General features: G+C 40.9%; 2 protein-coding genes across 15 annotated transcripts in view; one reads left to right on the top strand and one right to left on the bottom strand.

The window, feature by feature from the left end:
- FAM227B (family with sequence similarity 227 member B) overlaps nt 1–14944 on the top strand; it is a 308625-nt gene extending 293681 nt beyond the window's left edge. The window contains exons 17-18 of the mRNA XM_082387967.1: nt 1318–1420; nt 5646–14944. The gene's annotated coding sequence lies outside the window, so the exon portion shown is untranslated. The remainder of the gene's footprint in view (nt 1–1317; nt 1421–5645) is intronic.
- GALK2 (galactokinase 2) overlaps nt 1–16690 on the bottom strand; it is a 139722-nt gene that overhangs the window by 20218 nt on the left and 102814 nt on the right. The gene's annotated exons all lie outside the window — the stretch shown is intronic.

Here is a 16690-nt window from a genome sequence, read left to right as displayed (position 1 = left end):
AAGTCGTACCAATACCCAGTACTGGCACATACCATCTGCAACAACACTGAAGAAATAACAGAGGTAGATCTAATAAGAACTCCTCCTCAAAAGCCCTGAATAGAGAAGGGAAAAGATGGGCCATTGATAGGCATGTATGTATGTGAGACAGTGCCAATAATTTTATGCATGTTAATATAATCCAGGTTATAGAATACACATTTTGAAAGGAAGTAAAATGACTTTGGTAACTGTAGTTTAAGATTGTTCTTTCTAAAAATTGAGGTTGAAACAAAATGTTTAAAATTCTAGCTTTAGGATTCCATATGTTTCAGTTTTACTTTTGAACTACGTCACCTCCCCTAATCATGGGCCAAGTTACAAAATCAGAGCATGGGGGTGGGGTGGGGGGGTGTGTGTAAGAAGAAAGTATTGGTTCATTTCTACTGTAATGTCCCATTTATGAAAAACTCATCTAGTTTCCAGGTCCACTGATATTTATGGCTGCAGCACAAAAGGCACGATAAAGTGACATCCACTAAGATCACAAAATAGTGCTATTTAGCTGACAAACCACTGTGCTATGTCCCAGTTTGCAAAGACTTTTTTTAAACTTTGAATTATAAAACTTCTCAAATATACAGGACAGTAGAGAAGGTACAGTAGCAAATTCCACAAGCCCATCACCTAGACTGAACAGTTAATAACTTTTTGCCATATTTGCTTCAAGTGATATTTTGCCAGTGTTTTAAAATAAATTATAGATGTGACATTTGCTCCCTACATATTTCAGTGTGCAACTCTATAAAATAAGGATATTTTCTTACATAACTCCATATCATTATCACATCTAACAAAATTACCAATGATTCCTTAATATCATCTCATATTTAGTCCATATTTAAAGTTTCCCAGTTGTTTAAATTTCAGCCAATTTACAGCAGAATCCAAGCGAAGTGCACACATTATATTCAGTCTTATGTCTAACAAGTCTCTTTTAATCAAGAATTTACAGTGATTTTTGATACTCTGGATTGCCAATGTCATATATATAAAATACAAGTATATTTTAGGGCCACATCCTGTAATAAAATTCAATATAGTCCATAAGCAACAGTATGCTTTGGTTTTCCTTAGGATTACATAGTCCTTTAAGATTAAATATTTTCCTTTAGGATTAAATATTCTCAAGTAGAAACTGTTCAGAGAGATGTGTTTTTTCATATTAAACCTTAGGACTGGTGTTTTGATTTGTGACAAGAAACATTCAGAACGCACTGGGCAGATTACCAGAACCTCACAAACCTGGCACCTCCTTGTGTCTACTCTCTATTGCAGAGTGTTTCACAGCCAGACTTCAGGATAGAAACGCCTAATGAGGACTCTTCTTGGGCGTTCTGAAGATGTGTGAGAGATTGCCATTGCTCACACCCACTGAACGGTAGTTAACTCAGATGACAAAGGAAAGGGCAGAAAGGGCATCTGTTTTCAATTGTGCTATAAAAATCTTGACAAAGGCTACAACAAATTTGGAGACCACCCTTTAGGAGGGAAACCAGTTCTGTGTTGTCTGGTCATCACAAATGCTCTCTGGATCCAGGGTTCTGGCTTGTTATATGCTGGCAACTCAACAGGTCTCTGTTGTGCAGATACCAAAAAGTCCAAGAAAATCTGAAACTTTGTCTATGGACAAAGCTTTCTTCCCTATCCAGTTAACTTTAAAATGGATGCCCCATCTCTTTATAAACTCTTATAATCCTTGACAGCAATTATTATATTAAAGGATAAAGGAATTGTGTCTTACTGCATGAATGCTCATTGCTGCATGACTACTTCCAAAGCAAATTCAGTTTAAGAATATAACACCAAGACTTCCCTGGTGGCGCAGTGGTTAAGAATCCGCCTGCCAATGCAGGGGACACGGGTTCGAGCCCTGGTCCGGGACGATCCCACATGCCATGGAGCAACTAAGCCCATATGCCACAACTACTGAGCCTGCACTCTAGAGCCCACGAGCCACAACTACTGAGTCTGTGTGCCACAACTACTGAAGCCCACGCACCTAGAGCCCGTGCTCCGCAACAAAGAGAAGCCACCGCAATGAGAAGCCCGTGCACCACAACGAAGAGTAGCCCCCGCTCACCGCAACAAGAGAAAGCCCGAGCGCAGCAATGAAAACCCAATGCAGCCAAAAATAAATAAATTAAAAAAAAAAAAGAATATAACGCCAGGTGCCATTTTCCTAAAATACTGCTAGTGTCCTATCCCATCCATGGGAAATCTGAGGCTTCAAAGCAGGATATATATCACATGGATTTTGAAACAATGACTTTCTCCTACATGAATCTTAGGTAATTTCTGAATCTAATCCTAAAGTCATGACAGAGATTCTGAGATATAAATGATCACAGCCATAAACATTTAAACTGCAACAGCTGTAAAATAAATTCACTTGAATAATTATGTATTTGCTAGCTCTAAACTCTCCTTTCCCTCTGACTTCCTTGCTGAACCTCCAGTACACCACACAGGCTCCTGCCTCGGGCCCACTGCCGCAGCTGTTTTGTTAGCCTGGAATGCTCTTCCCCCTGATCTTGACCTGGCTGGCCCCTCCTTGTCATTCAAGTCTCAGCTGTCACAGCTTCAAGAAGATTTTCCCTCAACTCCAATCTAGAGTAACTCCCTCACATACACATTCTTTCCATCCTGTTTTATTCTCCCAAAACTATTTTATTTATTCTCCCAAACACCATCCAATTTTCTTGTGTGTTCATTTGTTCAATGGTCTGTGGTTATCTCTCACCACTAGAAGTTCAGCTTCAGGAGAGCAAGGGCCTTGTCTAATCTCTTCACTTTTGTATCTTTAGCAGCTAAAATAGGGTGTGGCACCACAGGAGGGTCTCAATAAATGTTTATTGAAAGAATGGTTCAGTTCCTAATCTTTGTACAAAACTGCACCAAAACACAGAAAAATAAACAATAGGGAATATGAGGGAGACCTACTAATTTGGCAGCTATTGCTTACTAGCACCTTCATCAAAAAGTGGGGGAAATTTTCTAAAAGAAGGTTTGGAGATAACTGGTAAACTCCAGTGTCCAAAGTATACCTAATGCCCAATATCACATTTGACTGAGAATCGTTTATCCTGTATTTTGTTTCACAGATGTGGGAGAAAAGAGATTTCTACAACAACCAAAATGTGTTTCAAATAAAAGGGAAGGAATAGAAAATAGATCATCATAACCAGTTAAAATAAAAGTTTTTTTTTTCTTTTAGACAATTGTTGTAGCAAAATTGTGCCTACTTACTTCTACCGTAAAAAGATGGCTATGTAGCTTATGATCAGAGGCCATCTCTAATCAAGGGATCTAAACCAGGGCACAAATAATTGGTTATCTTGTTATATCTTTGGTGGGAAAGGATGAGAAAAAGCCTGTGACAGAAGAAACACACTGGGCACCATTTTCCTCATAAAACCTCTGAGAGCACCAGGTCAGCAGTAGATGGAGGACATGCTCATTCAATCTCTGAAAGAGCCCCACTGATTTAAATTTTTTCACTGATTTAATTTTAAATTCTGCACTCAAGAGCTGGTAGCCTCCCCTTTATTACCTCATCTTCTACTAAGAGTGAGGCCAGAAGCGCTGAGTAAGATGACCATCCAACGACAGTCAACCAAATAGTTCTTAGTGAGGCCTGGCCGTGTGCCCCACTCTACGCTCCAAATGACAGGAAAGACATGTGAAATAGAAAACCTTGCTATGAGGAACTTACAGCTCAGTTACACAAATAAGACAGGCTATGAGACCACTGGAGAGTGACCAACCACAGCAGATATCCAGGGGCTGTAAATGCTAGAGGCGCACCAAGAAGACAGGGTTTGGTGAGGGAAGAGCTGTAGTGGGAAGTGTCATAGGAGAAGTGCCTGAGCTACAGAGCTTCCTTGCTGTGAGGACAGGATGGCCAAAGGCCCAAGCTGAGAACAGGCAGAGCGTGTTGATGGGCTGAAGGGGGCAAACTGACCAGAACGGGGGGCAGCCTCTTGAGGAGGCTGTCCTCACATCTGACGCTTTAACATCCTCTGCTACACATGTTACACAAAGCTTGCAAACTCACAACCCGTGGTCCATAGCCAACGACAGTGATGCTTTTTTTTTTTTTTAACATTTTTATTGGAGTATAACTGCTTTACAATGGTGTGATAGTTTCTGCTGTATAATAAAGTGAATCAGCTATATGTATACATATATCCCCATATCTCCTCCCTCTTGCTTCTCCCTCCCACCCTCCCTATCCCATCCCTCTAGGTGGTCACAAAGCACCGAGCTGATCTCCCTGTGCTATGCGGCTGCTTCCCACTAGCTATCTATTTTACATTTGGTAGTGTATATATGTCCATGCCACTCTCTCACTTCATCCCAGCTTACCCTTCTCCCTCCCCGTGTCCTCAAGTCTATTCTCTACGTCTGCGTCTTTATTCCTGTCCTGCCCCTAGGTTCTTCAGAACAATTTTTTTTTTTTTTTTTAGATTCCACATATATGTGTTAGCATACGGTATTTGTTTTTCTCTTTCTGACTTACTTCACTCTGTATGACAGACTCTAGGTCCATCCACCTCACTACAAATAACTCAATTTCATTTCTTTTTATGACTGAGTAATATTCCATTGTATATACGTGCCACATCTTCTTTATCCATTCATCTGTCGATGGACACTTAGGTTGCTTCCACGTCCTGGCTATTGTAAATACAGCTGCAATGAACATTGTGGTACATGACTCTTTTTGAATTATGGTTTTCTCAGGGTACATGTCCAGTAGTGGATTACTGGGTCGTATGGTAGTTCTATTTTTAGTTTTTTGTTTTTTTGTTTTTTTTTAATTAATTTATTTATTTATGGCTGTGTTGGGTCTTCGTTTCTGTGCGAGGGCTTTCTCTAGTTGTGGCAAGCGGGGGCCACTCTTCATCGCGGTGCGTGGGCCTCTCACTATCACAGCCTCTCTTGTTGTGGAGCACAGGCTCCAGACACGCAGGCTCAGTAATTGTGGCTCACGGGCCCAGCTGTTCCGTGGCATGTGGGATCTTCCCAGACCAGGGCTCGAACCCGTGTCCCCTGCATTGGCAGGCAGATTCTCAACCACTGCGCCACCAGGGAAGCCCTATTTTTAGTTTTTTAAGGAACCTCCATACTGTTCTCCATAGTGGCTGTATCAATTTACATTCCCACCAACAGTGCAAGAGGGTTCCCTTTTCTCCACACCCTCTCCAGCATTTATTGTTGGTAGATTTTTTGATGATGGCCATTCTGACTGGTATGAGGTGATACCTCATTGTAGTTTTGATTTGCATTTCTCTAATGATTAGTGATGTTGAGCATCCTTTCATGTGTTTGTTGGCAATCTGTATATCTTTTTTGGAGAAATGTCTGTTTAGGTCTTCTTGTCCATTTTTGGATTGGGTTGTTTGTTTTTTTGATATTGAGCTGCATAAGCTGCTTGTAAATTTTGGAGATTAATCCTTTTTCAGTTGCTTCATTTGCAAATATTTTCTCCCATTCTGAGGGTTGTCTTTTGGTCTTGTTTATGGCTTCCTTTGCTGTGCAAAAGCTTTTAAGTTTCACTAGGTCCCATTTGTTTATTTTTGTTTTTATGTCCATTCCTCTAGGAGGTAGGTCAAAAAGGATCTTGCTGTGATTTATGTCATGGAGTATTCTACCTCTTCAATAACTGGTACTGGGAAAACTGGACAGCTGCATGTAAAAGAATGAAATTTGAACACTTCCTAACACCCTACACAAGAATAAACTCAAAATGGATTAAAGACCTAAATGTAAGGCCAGACACTATAAAACTCTTAGAGGAAAACATAGGCACAGTGATGCTTTCTTGACCCACATACTGTTTTTTTGACTGGGAAATTTTACATAAGAATCTGGATTTCTGCTTTCCCTTGAAAAACTGAAAGGCCTGGCAGCACTGAACCTACATTCTTGCACAACAACTGTTGGCTGGAGCTGGGGAGCAGCTAGCCCATTTGGACAGGGCATGCACTTTATTTCCATGCAGTTCCCGCCATTCCCAATTATCTGATGCCTAGACGGCCTCACTAGTTTACATGTCTGCCTGATCCCTGTAGGCAACTGTGTGTGGGACTCTTTTTCCATAAAACTGTCTACTACAGGAATTCTTGGCTAGAGAGAGGGAAGAGTGGACAAACCAAGTGAGTCATCATGCCATAATGAGCCACTGTTACTGTTACTAATGAATCTCCCCTCCCTTAGGTGCATTGACAGTTCCATATGGAACAAATGTCCATCTTCTCGTAAATTCTACTCTTTGGTCTTAGTTCTGCTCCCCAGACATTTGTAAACACTTGACAGCCCTTGAGAGATCTGCAGAAAGCTCTCATGCCTTATGTTTTTTACACATGGATGAGGATCCACTTTGTGCCGGTTTTAATACTGAGGGAAAAAACAACGAATAAGATAAGCTCTTTACTCTCAAGAAGTAAGTCTAGGGGACTTCCCTGGTGGTCCAGTGGTAAAGAATCCACCTTACAATGCAGGGGGCGCAGGTTTGATCCCTGGTCAGGGGACTAAGATCCCACATGCCGCGGGGCAACTAAGCCTGCACACCACAACTACTGAGCTCACTTGCCTCAACTAGAGAGCCAGCGTGCTGCAAACTACAGAGCCCACGCGTTCTGGGACCTGCATGCCACAACTAGAGAGAAGCCCGTGCACATCAACAAAGAGCCCCCGCGCCGCAACGAAAGATCCCGCATGCCTCAACGAAGATCCCACGTGCTGCAACTAAAACCTGACACAGCCAAAAATAAAAATAAAATAAATAAATAAATAATAAAAATAAATCTTAAAAAAAAAAAAAGAAGTAGGTCCAACAAAAGACAAGTGTTGGTGAGGATGTGGAGAAACTGGAACCCTTGCACGTCATTGCTGGGAATGCAAACTGGTGCAGCCTCTATGAAAAACAGTACAAAGGTTCCTCAAAAAATTAAAAATAGAACTACCTTATGATCCAGCAATCTCACTTCTGGGTATATCCAAAAGTATTGAAATCAGGATCTCAAAGAGTTATTACCACTTCCATGTTCACTGCAGCTCTATTCACAATAGCTAAGCTGTGGAAGCAAACTAAATATCTATCAATGAATGAATGGATTTAAAGAATGATATACACATTATTATTATTTAGAATATTATTAAGCCTTAAACATGAAAGAAATTCTGCAATATGCAACAACATGGATGGACCTCTTGAGGACAATATGCTAAGTGAAATAAGCCAGACACAGGAAAACAACTATTGCATGATTCCATCTATATGAGATAGATAGAATCATCACATTCATAAAATTGAAGGCCAGAATGGTGGTTACTAGAGACTAGGGGAGCAAAAAGTGGAGAGTTATTTATCAACAGACAGAAAGTTTCACCTAAGTAAGATGAATGAGCTCTAGAGATTTACTGTACATTTACCTATAGTTAACAATAATGTATTGTACACTTAAAATTTGTTATGAGGATAGATTTCATATCAAGTGTTCTTACCACAATAAAAAATAAAATAAAATAAATTTTTAATAGAAAAGAAGTAATAGTCTACTAGAGAGAAATTGTTAGATATGAACAATAAAGGGTAACAGATGGTAAGGCAGCTCCTCACAGCTAAAGTAGAGGCAGAAAGTCAAGAGGGTGTCCTCATCTGGAAGCAGAACCTGAGACAAAAACTTGGGTGGAGGTAGTAGAAATCCAGGAAGCAGGAGGACAGGAATAAGGCAAGTGAGACAGGAAAGAAGAAAAGCAAATAAAAGGTGCTTAATATGCAGGTCACCACTGTGAACAACCACGGCCTAATTGCTTGGGGGCCTCTCCAAAGAACCATGTAGTATGTGTCCCAGAATTGGCCCACCTGTGGATGGGAAGGCTGGGGCATTTATCCATGGACACTCCCATTGTTGCCCCCAGAGGGGTTAACTTCTCCACAAAGATGTGCCTGGACAGCACATCTTCAGTGACTACCTTCAGTGACTTTGGAGAATGCCCAGGACAGCAAAGAGACACTCGTGCCAGCTGCTAGCTTGACAGGGGCTGCTGGCAATGCTGAAAGCAGGTGGGCCGAGGGGATGGGGAATAGTGACCATGACCTTCACAGTCCTCCCGTGAAAAGGTGAAACGAGCCAAGTCTAAAAGATGAGTAGGTGTCCAGCAAACCAACTAAAAGCTAGGGTGAGAAGCAAAGAAAAAGAATGTGAATTTAAGACAGATGGAAACTTCATGAACAAAGACATGGAGATTAAAAACCATGAAGTGCTTTTAGAGAATCCATAGTACTTGGATCTGATCGGAGCATAGGAAGAGGATGAAGACCAGAAGCAACCAGAAACACAGTAAAAGAGAAAAATGGAAGCAGTAGGCAGAGGTCAGACCACAAGGGCTTTATATTATGCTAAGTAAGGTGTTTACATTGTATCCTGTACATAAGTGTTTCTTGGCCTTTTCAGGGTTATAGAGCCTTCTGAGAATCAAATAAAAGCTATGGACCTTCTCCCCCATCTGAGTGCATAAATATCTGAAATTCTACACATAGTACAACATACAGATTCCATAACACAATCCTTTGATCCAGCTTAAGAATTCCAGCTGGAAATAAGAAAACATTACTGGGTCTTTAGCAACTATATAGTCAGGATTATTGTTTGTAAACAACAGAAACCTACATGAACTAACTTAATCAAAAGGAATTAATTTTAAAGTTATTAGGGAGCTCACAAAATCTATTATGATTACAGATTCCTATTCTCTATTAGAACTCGAGAACCCAGGCGGGGATGGGTCAGACGTCAAGGGAAACAGGCAGTGAGGACCATTGCCGAAGTCTCTCCACAAGTCTGGATATGACATTGGACTCTAGATACTTTGTCAATGAACCCTGTGGCTATTAGACTCAAAGCCCGAGACATAAGCATGTGCCAGGACACAGGATGAACTGAGGACCCTTGCTCACACTCAGGTGACAAGTGACCTGTGAGAGGCAAATCTGACCCCTCAGTTTCCACCATAGGAGGCAAGACCTCTCACCAGTGTGCATACAGCAGCAGATTTCCCCAGGAAAGGGGCCTGGATGCCAAGTAGTTAAACTATGGCATCTTCCCCGGCAGCAGTGAAATACCACAGCTCTGTTAGCATTTAAGTGTTTTCTCCGGACCAACCACCCAGTTTCTCTCACGATTGGATTTCAAGCCTCCTTCACTGATTATTTCTCTGAACACACGTTAGTCTGTGTATGCCCTTCTTAAAAGTGGTTCCCCCCGTTGGTCTGAGCAGTGCAAAGTAGAGCTGGACCATCATCTTCCTCATTCTCAACACAGTGAGTTTCTTCATGTAGCCTCGCAGCGGCAAACTGCATAAAGATTGTGTGGCGATGGAAGAACGCAGAGCACTGGTTTTCAAGTTAAAAAGTGATAAATATTTTGGGAATCAGACTTAACTTGGATAAAGACTTCATCTCAGGATAATTAATCAAAACAAAATAAATAAATATGCTGGTCTGAGAGAACTGGAAATCTTATCATGTAATTGTATAATTAATCTTTCTGAGACTCTCATACCCCAAAATACTTTCCCACTGTTTGGGTGGGGGGCTAAAAGCAGTTGTGGTTTTAGCTGTCTTTGCACAGTCATGGAGCTGCACGCTACAGGCCAATTTCTCTCCAAACACAAAGCTCCACTGGGCTAAACTAAGAGCCGGTTTCCAAGGACAGCCATCCAGAGGTGGATGGGGGAAACCACTTCAGAATCCACTCCAGAGTCCTCTGTTTTCCTATGTAGCACAGTTATACAAGTCCCAGCTCTGAGGCATAGAATCTTTGGAGTATTTAAGCAGTAGAATGGAAAAACACTATACAGTCCTCATGGAAGTTGGACTGTGGTTTCAAATTTATTTTCCTAGTAATAATATTTTTCATAAATGTGAAGTTTCTGAAATGGTCAAACCCACAAAAAATAAACTGCTGTTTTCAGCCACATTAATGTCCCATTCCCATGCTGCAAAGACTAAATTAAATTAGCATTTTACATTTAAGGGGAAGAAAAGCTTTAACTACCTGCTTTTAAAAAGCAAAAACACGGATGAAAAAAATATATATGCACTTTCAACACAAACCGCATTAATCCACGGAAAGCTACATTCCAAGAGGCACTTGTGAATATTTCCAAATCCACAGCATAATGCCATCTTGTCTGTACACAGTAACAGTACCCGCACGTGTTTATGGCTTCACTTTCTCAGATCTCCAGGAGCAGCAGAAGCCAGCGCTGTCTGTGTCATAATAAATTCTACTCCTGTATCTTGAAACCTTTGCTTCACTCTGCTGTGGTCACCGTCACCTGCATTCTGCTCTCTGGCAATACAGTAAGCTCCTGTTAACCCCTGGGCCACTCAGATGACGAGACAGAATCCATCGCTCCCTTCCTTTTCATCCTATACTCTACCTTCCTAGTTCAGATTCTTATCATCCCAGGCCTGAACAAATACTCTACCTTCTCACTGGTCTCCCTCTCACCTCCTATCAACATGTATACAGCTGCCATAATAAACTTCCCAAATCACCGTTTTGTTGGGGTGTTCCCCAATATTTCATTGCATCAAGTGCTGCATGATTTTTTCATTCTCCAATAAATGAGGGCACACACATTCCAATCCAGCAGGACACACCGAGCCTTCTGAATGTGCCCAATCCTTTCCTACCTCTTACAGTGTGTTTGTGTCACTTCCTGCTTGCAATACCACACTCCATCCCTGCCTGTCCAACAGGGGAGGCTCCGCATTGGTACTGTACCCAGACTAGTTCTGTAATCCCCGAATCTCAATGTCAGCAGAAATGCCCCTCCTCCATGAGGCTCTCCCAGAACATTCCAGTCACTGATTACTGTGTGTTCCCTTCTAATTATAATTAGCACACACTACTTTATGAGGGCAAAGACTGTGCCATCTTCATCTTTATAGCGCAACCTAATAGAGTGTCTTGAATAGAGCAGGTTCTCAATAAATGTCACCTCCCATCCCATCAGCAAAGGAAGAACCTGAGGTTGCTTGCTGGATGAGCTGCATTTTTATGTTCCCCTCTCTTTCTTGAGGAAACTATACTTTCCAATTAACTTTCCAGAACTGCCCTAAGACTTTGTTTTTGAAAAACGTGAAAGGAGCAGACAATCTCAAGTCAACTGAAAAGGAGCTCAGGGAGTTGGGAAGGAATCTTGGTCAGAGCTGAATGAAGGACTATGGAAAACAATGGTCACACTTGCCTAGAGCTGGCCTGTCCTGGTATTTTAACATAAAAGGGAATGAGTTCTTGTCTTTGTTTTCTCCTATGAATTGAATTACAGGGGGGGAAATGTAAGAGACAAAAAAGATGAAGGAGAAGCAAAGGAGAAATCAGTGCTTATCTGAGAAATAAGTAGTGTATTTCCACCAGAACACTTTAATGATTACTTTATTGTTGTCTTCCCACAAAATGATAAATAAATGAAAGCAAGGACTATCTGGCCTTGCTGATTGCTAATGCATCATCTCTAGCACGGTGCTTGAATAGTTGCCCTCAACTGAGTATTTGTTGAGCAGAGGAATAAAAATTTGCTTCTGGTTTCTTATAGTATTCAATATGGTCAAAAAGTAGTAGTTTACAACAAAATACAACAACAGTTTAAGCAAGTGAGAAGCTATGTTATGTGCCATGAAAAAGACCCAACAAGACTACACAGGATGTTGCCCAGAGTTTGCTGTTGAGCAGCGTGCACTTGAGCAGACCAGGAAGGTGACATGGGCACTGGATGAGGGGGCACTGGGAGTGAGGGCGCTCTGACTCGTTTTAAATGTGGCCCTCTTCTTAATTTCCTCATGGCAAGTATTGAAGATAATATACCTACACTACACCCAGACTTTCCAAAATGCAGTGTAGTATTAGGGAAGATAAAAATGTTTCAATTTCACAAACATCTAATGAGCTGTCCCTATTCTCAAGGTACTTGCAACATAACTGGTGATATCCTGAAGAGATAAATGAGGATGCTGCTATTTCACAGAAGCCCATGATTGCAAATGTGTTTATGCAGCTCTCTGGGGACCAGGGTGAGAAGTGAATGCACACAGCCATGAGTTTGTTTGCGGTTTCTCTGTGTTTGTGTTCATGTGCTTCTTCATAAACAAGCCGTGTGTACATGTCAGTCTCTCCCCTTCATCAGATTCAATTTCGCTTTATTTTTGTCCATATGACTCTTTCCCTTTTGATCTTCATCTCTCTGTCCCCTTCCCCCATAAGTCTAAAATACAGAAATGAAGCATCTTGTGTTAATTGAGTAGAATTTTACATTCCTTGTTCTTGGAACAAGTTATAGTTTCCCATTAAAAGAATAAACATATTGCTTTCCTATGCAGGTGGTCTCTGGTTGTTTTTTAATGTTGCATCAGTGGTCCTTGACAGAAGAAAGGCTTTCTAACATTAGAGGGGTCTAATGGACTGAGGGGGTGCTCATTCTTGTGGTCTCTCCTACCCCATTCCCTCCTAAAGACAATAAGAGGAATCATCTACCTCAGACTTTTAAAAAAAAAAACTATGCAATGTCTCTGCCCTTAACATAGAGTGGTGCCCTGTCATGTTTTCATCTGGAACTTACAGCATGAGTGATGATCAATTGATGTTTCATGTGGTTAAATCTATGAATGTCTAATTTTTCCAGAGAGGAAGTGCAGATGGCCAACAGGCACATGAAAAGATGTTCAACATCGCTAACCGTCAGGGAAATGAAAATCAAAACCACAATGAGATATCACCTCACACCTGTCAGAATGGCTATCATTAAAAAGAACACAAATAACAAATGTTGGTGAGGATGTGGAGAAAAGTGAGCCTTTGTACACTGTTGGTGGGAATGTAAATTGGTGCAGTCACTATGGAAAACAGTAGGGAGACTCCTCAAAAAAGTAAAAATGGAACTACCATATGATCCAGTAATTCCTCTCCTGGGTAGACAGCCAAAAAAAACCAAAAACACTAATGCAAAAAGATACAAGCACCCCAATATTCATAGCAGCATTATTTACAATTGCCAAGATATGGAAGCAACCTAAGTGTCCATCAACAGATGAATGGATAAAGAAGATGTGAGAATACAGACACACACACACACACACACACACACACACAATGGAATACTACTCAGCCATAAAAAAGAATGAAATTTTGCCATTTGCAGCAACATGGATGGACTTGGAGGGCATTATACTAAGCAAAATAAGTCAGACAGAGAAAGACAAATACTGTATGATATCACTTATATGTAGAATCTAAAAAATACAACAAACTAGTAGATTTAACAACAACAAAAAAAAGCAGACTCACAGATATAGAGAACAAACTAATGGTTACCAGTGGGGAGAGGGAAAAGAGGAGGGGCAATATAGAGGTGGGGGAGTAAGAGGTACAAACTATTAGGTATAAAATAAGCTACAAGGGTATATTGTACTACATGAGAAATATAGCCAATATTTTATAATAACTATAAATGGAGTATAACCTTTAAAAATTGTGAATCACTATGCTATATACCTGTAATATATAATATTTTACAGCAACTACACTTCAATTTAAAAAACTGTGAATGTCTATACAGATACAATGGATAATAGTTTTTGTTGTCATTACAATTGATATTTGGCAATAATCTGCAAAAATCACTAGATACATGGATAGTAACTCACCTCTGCTGACTTGCATGGAAACAAGTTGGGAACATATTTACATGAGTAGGAAGAGGTACACAGTTTCTAATTAAGAAGTTCTTATTAGGAAACTTTCTTACACCTGCAGCTAGGTACTTTGAAAAATAACAAAGGATAGGAAGTAAATAACTAATAACGAACAGCAGGAGATGTTTTCCTGGACCATGCCCTAAGATTCTAGAATGACAGCTTCTGGAAAATAGACTGAGTGAACACCACAAGACAGGGAAGAAAATGATAAACCACCAGGACTAAGAAGGCTTTCACCAGAAAAAGTGCAGATAAAATGCCAGTATGAGAGAAATGTGCAACTTCAAAACATGTCACAGTAAGTCTAATTATTAAGTGAAAATAATTTAGAATTTGGTCAAGAACAATATCTGTCATCCCAGATGGCTGGAAAGAAATGTCAACTTCATATTTTTATATGAGAAAGTAAACTGATTTTCACTGGTATCCCACATCTGCTGGCATGCAGCAGCGGCCAGGTCCATGGCACCTCCAGGCCCCACTGGCCCTTCCTTCAGCTTCTCCTACTCTTGGACCAGGTACATGCTTGGCTTCTGCTGCAGGACACCGGTATCATCAAAGTGGGAGACGTGGAGGTGCTGAGAGTCTGACCCTGGCTCCAGTCCACCTTCATGGGCTCTGGCTTGTCCTTGCTCTCCCCCACTTCACATCCATCATCACTTCCTGCCCGTCTTTCCTACTGGCTTCAGGCTTCAGCACCAGATGCAAAGATATAGCCTTATGGAGACTGTTCAAACAGCTTTCACAATTGCATGTGGTCAAATCTATATAACAAATCCCTTTCTCTGATAGAACCCTGACTGACACCCTCATGTCACATAATGGTTAAGACTGTAGAGGGAGGTCTCTGGGGTTAGACTACATGGGTTTGAATCCCAACTCTGCTACTTTTAGCTGCGTGAGCTTGGGCAAGTTACTTAATTGTTCTGTGCCTTGGTTTCCTCATCTGTAAAGTAGCAAAATATCGGAACCTACCTTATGGGATGTTCCTAGCATCAAAACCATCCGAAGCTAGTCCTTATCCCTTAGGTTCCTCTAAATTAAATCTATGTAACCTGTGCTATATTTCACTTACATAGATTTGAAATGTTTTAAGGAAAAGCCCATATGTGAATTAGAAGACCACTGTCAAAAGCACTGAGATGCAAGACGGAATGTTCTGTTGGCTGGAAAACCTTGGTAACATTCTCTGTTTACAGAACAAAAAAGGAATATTCGTCAGTATTAACAGTTATGTCACAGAACACAAACCTAATTAGTATTGTAATGGCCAAATGCATTTGCTTTTGTCTTTTAAGCAGAATTTCAAACAAACAAAAACAACACCTACCAAAAAATTCCTTATTCACTAGAGGAAGTTTGACTATCACATCTCAACAGTGTGAACAGATGAGGAGAGTTGGGGAGAGCGGGGAGAAGGAGCTGGGAATGCATCAGTATTGAAATGTGTGTGTCCGAACATGTTTATGACACAGTTTGCAGCCTTGGAAAGAACTATTTCATGTAGGTACTCTGAACGTGAGGAACACGAGGACCATATTAACAAACAAGCATAGCAAATGCTTTAAAAGTACTTAGAATAGTGCTTGTCACATAGGTTAGTGTTCAATGTTAGTTATTGTTAATAATATCATTAACGTACATGAAGAGATTTTCTTAAAGGCTAGATATAACCACTCTCTAGCTGGACTTTGAGTGCATTCTTGAATTGGCCTCCTACCCATTACTTCTCCATATGAATAGAAGAAAATTAATTTAACACATTTATTCATTTAGCAAACATTTGCTAGGTACCACAGGAATACATAAATGCACAAAACAAGGACCCTTTTTCAAGGATACAAATGTTGTTGGAGGATGGTGCCTCATGACTCACATTTAGCTGCTGTGACTCTTTCAGGATTTATTTCTGGGAAATGTCATTAGGGCAACTATTGTATGTGAATTTCATGTGACGCTACAAGAGCTGTTTCCAGCTTGCTTTCATAGCTGTAGGTCACCAGAGTCTATGGGGTTGCTGTTATTAGGAGAGTAGATGTCCCCTTCCTCCTGTCCTGAAGCATGCACGGTCTCCCTGAAGCTGATGGTCAATACACAAGGATGACCTTCCTAGAGGGAGGAAAATTTTCTTCTTTGGGAAAGATGATCAGAGTGTTTGACAGAGGAAGATGTTTAGTCTCGTTGGTCTAACTCTCTACCACATCTTCTACTGTTGGTCCTGCCCAAATCACATTAACTCAGGAAACTTGGGGAACTCAAGGGTTTGAAGGTACAGAGTATGAAGAGGCCATCAAGCTCATAGGTTCATTCTGGGCCTGCCTCAGTCTAAGATGACCAAGTGTATTTAAGACTACTGCAGGGGTCAACTTGTCTTCAGAATGTACCTGCAGAATTTGTTTCATTTTAGCTCTTTTAAAACTCTCACACAAGTGAATGAAAATTCCAGAATTCTCTGGCTTTTGTGGCTCCAGAATGGCCTCAGGAGCCAGAAACAAGGCTCTGTGGGATAAGAGGGAGATTCTGAGCTCTGGCCTACCCGTCAGTGGCTCAGGCACCAACCAGTACACAGCACATATCACAGCTGCGTATGTGATTCCTACACACTGGTACTGTTCTGCTGTTCCTACAGAAGTTGGGTTTTTAAGATGCTATGTCTTTAAAATCATACTTAATAGAGTATGTTTGCATTGCATTTTCAGTTCCTTAAATATCTGAAGAGGCAAGGTGAACCAGTGAATAGGGGTATATAATGCACACATCTGAAAGAGGAAGAGGAGAACCTAGGAAGGAAGCCTCACCCCCAAGTAATTTGGGGTAACAGTTCAGCCCATTTCTTCCTAGAAATTAAAGAAGCTTTACTCCTGGCATGATCCTGCCCTC

Source organism: Balaenoptera borealis, assembly GCF_965194805.1.
Source record: "Balaenoptera borealis genome assembly, chromosome: 3".
NCBI classification, from domain to species: Eukaryota; Metazoa; Chordata; class Mammalia; order Artiodactyla; family Balaenopteridae; genus Balaenoptera; species Balaenoptera borealis.
This window is presented reverse-complemented; position numbering and strand designations above follow the sequence as displayed.